Below are 10,113 nucleotides of genomic sequence, written 5' to 3'. Positions count from 1 at the left end.
TAAGATTACCGTATATTTACAGATTTCATGTTGACATAATACAAAACAATAATACATTTGACTAGTATACTAGGTGCTTACTTTACTAAAATCAAACATACAACTTAAAACTATTTTATTACTGTTACAAACATGGAATGCAATTTTTTCTCTTAAATATTAAATGCAAAAAAATGGGAAATTTAATCTAATTGATTTTTGTCAAAAGTTTAATTATCCATCTGAAAGTACAGGGTAATTTAGGAGGAAAAAAGTTTAGTAATGATTTAAGAGATATACTGAAAGCTATTCTAGATACTAAATAGAACTCAAAAGTAGTAAAATTTAGTTTTCATTATTATGTTTGAGCGTACTTCTGTTTTTGCTCAATGTTGCTAACACTGTCCTGTGCATTTTTATTACATACAGTGTATGGAAAACATCTCAGCTGAAACTATACAATTAGATATGATATTTATATCCACTAGCAAGTAACAGGCCATAAAATACTTCACTGCAACAAGATCTAATCAGTGATTAAAATGCCTTTTAGTTATAAATGTACTATCATTATTTATTCACGCACGGAAAATGGTTTAGTTGGTATAGAAAACAAAATCTTCATAAATATATATACATACACACATAGGCATTTACTACTGACTTCTTAATGTATACACATTTAATGAGACACAGTCTCATTCTGAGAAATTAGTTTAATGAGGGTACTATAAACTACATGTAGGTTTGAGAAAATAATTTAAAATAATTGTTAAAACATTTGCAGGCTATTTAATAGGAAACCCTGCTTCCCTATAAAAGCAGAAACACCATTACATTCTTCATCTGAAAGCTTGCACATTATATTTCTTTTCTCATATGCAGGTACACATGTGACACTTTAATTTCCTTTTCCTTTGAAAAGGGAAATGGCCAATCTGGTAAAATTCCTTTGTCAACATTTGTGAAAAAAAATGAGAAAGTAAAAAAATTAGAGATACAACTTTTTTAGGAAGTGCGCAAAATCTATTTCACAATAACAAAGTATAAAGTAGTCAAGCATCTACGTATTTGAAAGTTAGCCTGTTATACCTTATATACGATGTGGACAAAAGTATTGGGACACAGTCCTTAATCATTGAATTCATGTGTTTCATTTAGACCCAGTGCCACAGGTGTATAAAATCAAGCACCTAGCCATGCAGTCTGCATTTACAGATATTTGCGCACGTTTGAACAGAGCGGGGTCATCGAGTGCTGAAACGCATGATCTGTAAAAGTCGACAACGTTCTGCTGATTCCATAGCTGAAGCGTTCAAAACTTCCACTGCCATTAATATTGTCGGGTTTAGTAGTCGGAGCCCAATATGCAAGGCTGGAGACGTGGATGAATCAAAAGCGAGGTACCGATAGGGATGAGACGTAAACGAAGTCAGGATAAGCAGAGGTCGGTTCAGGCAGCGAAGGTTCAGACACGATAAGGAAAGCGAAGGGTCAATATCCAATGAAACAATGATAAGGGAGCACTGACGTATATACGTAGAGAGCACAGTATATCTGAGCAATGAATGAACTAAACGGCACAGATTTATAGGAAGGAGGAAGGGATACTCCCTCTGATGTCCAGATTAACCTGATTCTATACACCTGGGAATATTGTGACTGTGCCTTTAAGAAAAGGAGTTGTATGCGCGCGCGCCACTAGAGGGCGTGCGAGAGACGGAACATGTTCTCCGTTTCTGTTGGGACGGCCCTTTAGTTGTGTTCCGGCCGTCCTGAAGATCACCAGGCCGGGAAGAAGACCGCGGCATCGTCAACGGCGGGGAGTGAGCAGTTCTGCCACGTCGGACCCCTCTTCGTACGTCGCCATATCGGCGGTGTGGGTCAGAAGGAGGACGCGGCGTGGGACCAAGGTGAGTACTGCGGCGGGGACCTGACAAATATCAACATAAAAAAATGTGTGACGGGAGCTTCATGGAATATGTTTCCATGGCCGAGCAGTTGCATGCAAGCTTTAAGTCAAAAAGCTTTAAAACAAAATACAGTAATACTAAAATGTAAAAAGGATAAAAAAAATTGTCAAGATCCAAAGCATCTCATACCTACCCCCAAATGTAACATTATTTTTTTTAGCCTTTGCTACCCCCAATTCAAAAACATTTGTGTGATATGTAAGGATTACAAAGCATTAAAAATAACCCATGCAGGTGGGATATTATATAACAGGGCCGGACTGACCCACAAGTAGTGTACTCCGGGGGAATGTTGATCCGCCCCGGGCGTGCACTCATCCAGAGGCGGACTATACTGCCCACCTCTGGAGAAGCATATCTGGTTGGGGAGCTCATGGATCGCCATTTAACTGGCCCAAAATCAAGGGTGCTGGGCATGATAGGAGTGTGATTACAGCCTTCCTATGCCATGCTATCCCCCCACTTACACATCCATGCTATCACACACACACACACATTCATTTACTCATTCACAAACATTAATTCACAGATACTAATCATTCTCAGATACTCATTCATTCCCTCATTCACAGATACTAATCAGTTACAGATACTAATTCATTCCCTTAATCACGCATACTCATTCGCACATCGCGCAGACTCTCACAGACTGCCCCTACTAGACACCAAGGAGTCTGGAGCATGGGGGGTAAGTCTGGGGGGCATATCAAGGGCATAGTGGTATATAGGGGTATAAGGCATATCAGGGGGACAGAGTGTAATATCAGGGGGCACAGTGACATATTTGGGGGGCATATCGAGAGCACAGACGTATATCGGGGTTATAAGGCATATCAGGGGGCACAGTGGCATATAGGGGGTTAAAAGGCATATTCGGGGGGCACAGTGGCATATTAGGGGTATAAGGCATATTCAGGGGGCAGAGTGGCATATTTGGGAGGCCGAGTGGCATATCTGGGGTATAAGGCATATCAGAGGGCACTATGGCATATGGGGGTATAAGGAATATCTGGGGGGTATAAGGCATACCAGGGGGTATAAGGCATATTGGTATATAAGGCATATCTGGGGAGGACGGAGTGGCATATCTGGAGGTATAAGGCATACTGGGGTATAAGGCATATCAGGAGGCACAGTGGCATATCTGGGGGTATAAGGCATATAGGGTATATAAGGCATATGTCAGGAGGGCGGAGAGCCATATATGGGGGTATGTGGCATATCTGGGGGTATGTGGCATATCTGTGAGGCAGTGTGGCAAGTCTGGGCTCAAATGTGCATAACTGGTGGGGCAGGTTGGGAAATAAAAACAAGAAATGCATTTCTCAAAAAAAAAATGTATTCTGCTGTTTGTTTTTAACATCCTGTTTGTTTATTAAACTATTTTAAATAAGTCAAAAATTTACATTTATTTTTTTATCCAATTAATCGAAAAAATAATGGGCCAACTAATCGATTATGAAAATAATCGTTAGTTGCAGCCCTAATAATAATGTCTGTGGCAAACATATTCAGCAAGATTTTATCAGCAACATTTCACTTAGCTGGTCCATTTCTCGCATTATGTTTCTCAGTAATTTCAGAAGGGATGTGTGCTTGCTGATTTATATATGAGATTTGTCACAGAACAGACTTCCTCACATTATTTCATTATCATAAATAAGTATCTAAATTATGAAGCTTTAATGCTTATGCTATGCGGAATTTGTGTTTAAAAAAAGTAAAAAAAAAACAGAATTGAAGAAACAGATTAATACAGCAATGGAAGTATTACTCATTCATTCTTTTTTAGAAAATGAGGAATGTAATGTTGAGCTCTTGTGTAAAGCAACAATAAGGATAGGAGTTGCACCAAAAATACAACTCCGAAAAAAAAATTGTGCAAATAGGAAACAAGTCCTGCACTAGTTATAAATATAACTTATAAATAATATTTTATCAATTAAATACATGATTAAGTGTAATAGAAATTGCTAAATGTATAGATATCCAATAGATAATAGTATAACAAATATATGTAACTGATAGAAAATGTAAATATCATCGGTCAGAGTCAGTGGAGTTTCCCTCTCCACACGCAGGGCAAAAGGAGCACAATACTATGCAGATCGCATAGCCAAGGAGTGCCTGGCGAGTGACCTGAAATGGACGTGTGAGTCGTGATCAGGGCTGGCTTTAGGTGTGCCATACCTTACTTTTTCTCCCTCATGTAGTTCAGGTATGGATCAAATAACCAACACATGGAAACACAGCACTGGAGGTATATATCAAAACATATTAACCCTGTATTTGCAGATATTAATAAATAGCACATTAAACATAATTAGTTGATCTATACCTTCAATGCTAACACACAAACCCAGCCATGCAGGTATACATCAAGTGAAAAATCACAAGCAAACTCAGCATTGAAGGCATAGATCAAAATAAATAATGCAAGGAATTGCTAACTTGCAGAGGGCTTCCAGCCATGCACCCTCCATGTGCCCTGCCAGAGAGCTTCCAGCCTGCTCATGCTCAAAACACCCATAGATTGAGCCCAAGAGGAAGACTTGGGCCATGCTCCCTGCATGGAGACTCCTACCTGATCCGGCACCTAGTGCCCTTACAATTGCATACACAAGACCTGCCTAGCACCCAGATTGGAAGCATAGGACTTGCCATTTTAGCCCCAAACAGCCTCCCTGTGCCATCCATGCCTCAAACAGCTTCCCTGTCCCACCCATGCCTTAAACAGCCTTCCTGTGCCATCCATGCCTCAAACAGCCTCCCTGTGCCACTCATGCCTTAAACAGCGTCCCTGTGCCTTGCTTCCCCCTACTTATACATCCATGCTATCACACACATATCCAATCACTCATTCACAAATATTCATTCACTCATTCACAGAAGTGGTCCAAGGGGAGAGTAATTTTACAGATTGGGAGCGTGAAGAGGCTGCATAACAATCCCGCTTTAACAGCCAATGCAGTACATTGAGCTCCATAGACACAGCATTGGAAACCAACTGAAAATGGATAAAGGTATCTGTGACGGAAGCCTCCATCACTGGGGCCACTGGAGAAGCCTGACTGCCAGCCTCCTCCCTATTGACTATGGGCCCTGGGTTTGTAAAGACTTCTGTGGCTACCCCCAGCAGTATCATCTCATCACTGGCTGAGGGGATTATCTCCAGCAGACAGCCAGGATCTGCCACCAGGGAGTGACCACCATTGTTTCAGTTTAATGTTATATAAATCAGTCTCCCCCCCCCCTATTGTATTGTTAATCCCGTTACTGCCCCTGTTGTCTCTGGGAGGCAGATTAAGGGGGCGGTTTGTGTCCCAATATCTTGTTTTATGTTAATGTGTGTTTTGCTGGATATATCCAGTCCTGTGTGTGAGAAATAAATCAGTCTTGGTTTGGTTTTACCCTACACTGAGTCTCGGCTAGTGACTGGGGAACCGAAGAAAGTGTGTTGTCCCAGGCTAAGGGAGCACAAGACAGCGGAGGTAGTCGGTCGGACTAGCCAGCTCCGTGACATTGGTGGCAGCGGTGGGATTTCTTCTTAGTCTGAGGGACACTTACTTTCTACCGGGATTGACCGACAGGACGGCAGACTTGACAAGGACATGGATGTGGTATCAGAATTCCAGGGGCTGCTGCGGGTCATCCTCTCCTGCTACACAACTGCTTTGCCTACAGAACAATACCAGAACCTGAGGCAAGTGGTTCGACGGTCAGTATGGCAGAGGGCTGTTATACGCCGGGGTCAGTGTCTTCCAAGCTCCGAACAAAAGATTAGAGACCAGCGGGAACTACGGATGTCATTCCTGGGACAGCAACCCCAGGAGCAATGGGTATCCGAATTGGACAAGCTGGTCCAACAGGAGGTGGAGCTGGAAGATCACTATAGGGTTCTGCAGTGGTATACAGAGCAAGCATATTGGGGAACTGCGAAAGAATGTTCTCCAGAGGGCTATGACTTTGGTGGCCCTGGATTATTATGGGATAGTCTTCAGGAGGATCCAGACTTCGGCAGCACAGCGGAGTGGCGGATTGAGGACATCCGGGATTTCAGGGAGTGGGACCTCCCAGATGCGCTAGGACTTAAAGGTGATTTAGACTTTTTAATTAAGCAGGAGTGGGAACTGGAAAAGGCGTATAAAAAACTGTTCGAATGCGTTCAACAGAATGCCCCGGTGTCCAGGGATTGTGTGGATTTTGTGGATGTTATTGAGTGGTCACCTGGGGATGTTGACTCAGGCGGAGTGGATGGGACTGCGGTCTCCACCCCTGAGTCAGAGGGATACTGGGCAGCTAATCCAGATCCGATACTGGAGCTGTGCGACTGTGCTCCACAACCAGATCCAGAGATTGCGGATCTAACTGATTTTACATCTGAGGATGTTAACCCAAGAGGGGTGGATAACACTGCGGTCTCCACACCGGGGGCCTCAGAATGCTGGGCAGTCTGCCCAGATCTCTTAGTCCCAGCTGAAGAGCTGGCAACAGGGCAGAGCGCTGCTGGCTTCTGCCCCACACCTGTAATGATTACAGGGATCCAGGGAGATGTGGCAGCCGGCCATTCTCCCCAGCGGCAGCTCACATGTCCGGGAGCGGAGGAACTTGTTTTTCCTCCCCAGTGGCAGTGGGAGGAACCGAGAGATGTGACAGCCGGTCCATCTTCCCAGCGGCAGCTCACATGTCCGGGAGCAGAGGAACCGGCCCTCCCTCCCCAGCGGCAGGCCGACCCACAAGATTCCCTAACCCCAGCTGAAGTGCTGGCAACCAGGCAGAGCATCGCTGGCCTCTGCCCAGCACCTACCAAAGCTGCAGGAGTTCAGGGAGATACAGCGGCCGACTCGCCCCCCCAGCAGCAGAACCTAATTCCAGGACCGGATCAACCGGAACTCCCTCAACAGCAACAGGGGCACCAGGGAGGGGATGCAGGCGGCATCACTCCCCAGCGGTACCCGGAAGATGGCGCAGCCGGCCCATCTCCCCAGCAGCAGCAGGAGCACCAATTTTGGGAGGGCATTAATGGGCCAAATAAACTGACTGACTACGGAGTCAACCAGTTTGGGGTCTCATCCTATGTCAGTCCAATTCGAAGGGGGGAGAATTGTGACGGAAGCCTCCATCACTGGGGCCACTGGAGAAGCCTGACTGCCAGCCTCCTCCCTATTGACTATGGGCCCTGGGTTTGTAAAGACTTCTGTGGCTACCCCCAGCAGTATCATCTCATCACTGGTTGAGGGGATTATCTCCAGCAGACAGCCAGGATCTGCCACCAGGGAGTGACCACCATTGTTTCAGTTTAATGTTATATAAATCAGTCTCCCCCCCCCTATTGTATTGTTAATCCCGTTACTGCCCCTGTTGTCTCTGGGAGGCAGATTAAGGGGCGGTTTGTGTCCCAATATCTTGTTTTATTTTAATGTGTGTTTTGCTGGATATATCCAGCCCTTGTGTGAGAAATAAATCAGTCTTGGTTTGGTTTTACCCTACACTGAGTCTCGGCTAGTGACTGGGGAACCGAAGAAAGTGTGTTGTCCCAGGCTAAGGGAGCACAAGACAGCGGAGGTAGTCGGTCGGACTAGCCAGCTCCGTGACAGTATCCCAAAAAGCCACGAGGCAAAATGTCCTCATACGCTTACTATGTGCAAACTTGCAGAGAAGAGCAGAAGAAGAAGCACCCTGATACATCTGTAAACTTCTCAGAGTTCTCCAAGAAATGTTCAGAACAGTGGAAGACCATGTCTGCTAAGGAAAAGGGGAAGCTTAAAGAGATGGCAAAGGCTGATAAAGTTTGCTATGAAAGAGAAGTGAAAACTTATGTGTGGTACATAAGTTTTCACTTCTCTTTCATAGAAACGAAAAAGAAGTTTAAGGATCTAACTGAGCCAAAGAGACCACCATCTGCATTCTTATTGTTCTGTTCAGAGTTTCGCCCTAAAATTAAATCAGAGCACCCAGGTCTGACAATTGGTGATGTTGCAAAGAAACTGGGGGAGATGTTGAATAACACTGCATTATGAAAGGAAAGCTGATAAACTGAAGGAGAAATATTAAAAGGATATTGCTGCCTGCAAAGAGCCTGCAAAGAAGGCGCCTTCCAAGCCAGAAAAAAGCAAGAAGGAAGAGGATGACGATGATGACGACGAAGATGAGGATGAAGAAGAGGAGGATGACGACGACGATGACGAATAAACTCTTCTTTTGAGCATTTTCTTGTCTATCTATCTATATAGCATTTAACCCCCCTGTACACAATTCTTTTAAAGAAGGCAAAAATATAAGGCTGTGTAAGATTTGTTTAAGTTCCTGCGGGAACAGGGCCCTCCATTCCTCTTGTATCTGTATGCCGCTTTATAAATAAAGTATAATAATAATAATAAACTGTGCAGTGTATTTTTTTCTCTTGTGTATAGCTAATACACTACTGAATGTGTCTTTAGATAGCCCTATTGTTTTCCTTTTTTTTCCCTTTGTTATGGTGGTTTTTCAAAGGCCACTGACCTTGCATAGTACAGTGAGGGGGTTGTAAATTGGCATCACAATTTTAAGCAGGTTCGTGTTGGTGCACAGCAAAAATTTGTTTGAATGGGCATGTAGTTCATGTTTTCATCTTCAATTCTCTTAGCATCATTTATTGTTCTGTTAAACTGAATACCACTCTGTAATTGCCAAAAAGTTTCGACTGTTTTGTTGACATTTTGTTTGCTTCTAAGTAAATATATTTTTTTAATTAAAAGTGGTCCAAGGAAGGAAAAGCGATGAACCGGCGCCAGGGTCATGGGCGGCAAATTCTCATTGATGCATGTGGGGAGCGAAGCCTGGCCTTTGCGGTCAAATCCAACAGACGAGCTACTGTAGCTCAAATTGCTGAAAAAGTTAATGATCTGTGTATATTTATATTATTTAAGATATGCACTTTGTTATTTAAACAAAGACATTTGGATAGCCGTAATACCTCTAAGGAAGCCTATTGGAAAAGTAGAGTTCAGTTGCTGCATTACAATACATTTTTCCCGCTTGGTAACCTACATCCTCGTGTAGAAGAGCAGGTTCTTGTCTCTGGACCGGCTGGACACGCCATACTATTTGCAGCTACACATTGAAGCAGCTATCTGCCAACACGTCAGAGTGCATACACGTGTTTTAAGAGCTCCATACATGCATTTTAACAGAGCCCTTCTTGTGAGTAGTTTTTAACGTTACCTCCATTAAATATTATATTTATTGTATTTCTTCTTTTTTTTCTTCTATGGGAAATCATTGTGGAGCTATTGACTCTGGAAATTGTAAAAATTTTTTGATTCTCCTTTTTAATCCTTTTAAATCCTTGAATGAATTTAACCCTTTTATGAATATTTCTCTTTTAATCCTTGGATGAATTATTCGGTTGTTAACTGAATCTTTTCCCAGATTGGACATTATTGGACTCACATATTTATTTATCAATTCATTTATTTATCTATCCATCTATTTAACCCATTAATGACCAATGACGGGCCAAGCATGTCACGCAAAAACGGTTAGTTAACAACCAATGACATGCCTGGCCTGTCATGGCATTAAACAAGCTTAGAAAGCAAATTACAATGGTTTTCTTCACTTAAACGGTGTTGCTGTAATGTCTTGATGTTGAGGCATTCAGCAACACCAAGATTGGCATCAGGAGCTGTATGGCGGCAGATGCACGTATTAAAAGAATTACCCCAGGACGCACTGTGACCACTCGGGAGAGATTTTGACACTGCCGCAAGAGGGCAGCGATTATTTTAAAAAAACCTGTGGATCCATTTGCAGGTTGAATGCAGGTACTGCATTCAACCATGCAAGTAAATAGAGCCTAGCTTTCTAATCACAAAATTAGTAAAATATTTTTAAAAATGATTTAAAAAAATGAAGAAGAAAAAAAATGTGGTAACATTAAAAAATAATCATGCAGTGATTTCACTATCAAGGGATCCAGTTCCAGCAAAATGTAAAAAAAAAAGTCCAAAAATAATAAAAATGAAAAAAAAAAGTTTATTATTATGAGCAAGTGCTAAAATTAGCGCTGTATCTTCCCAAAAATCCTGACATGAAACGATGTAAAATACTAGCATTTCAAATACCCATGGAGTATCTACGTTAAAAAAAATAAAAAAAAAGAATGGGTAAATTGGAGTGG

General features: G+C 42.6%; 1 pseudogene; it reads left to right on the top strand.

Annotated features, from left to right (window-relative positions):
* Positions 1–1,245: 1,245 nt before the first annotated feature.
* LOC149276551 (high mobility group protein B1 pseudogene) lies at positions 1,246–8,144 on the top strand (annotated as a pseudogene).
* The last annotated feature ends 1,969 nt before the right edge of the window (positions 8,145–10,113 follow it).

The sequence above is a fragment of the Sceloporus occidentalis genome, unplaced genomic scaffold (assembly GCF_023333645.1).
Source record: "Sceloporus occidentalis isolate IW3139 unplaced genomic scaffold, rSceOcc1.0.p SCAF_234, whole genome shotgun sequence".
NCBI classification, from domain to species: domain Eukaryota; kingdom Metazoa; phylum Chordata; class Lepidosauria; order Squamata; family Phrynosomatidae; genus Sceloporus; species Sceloporus occidentalis.
The sequence above is the reverse complement of the archived record's forward strand: the minus strand, read 5'-3'. Positions and strand labels throughout refer to the sequence as shown.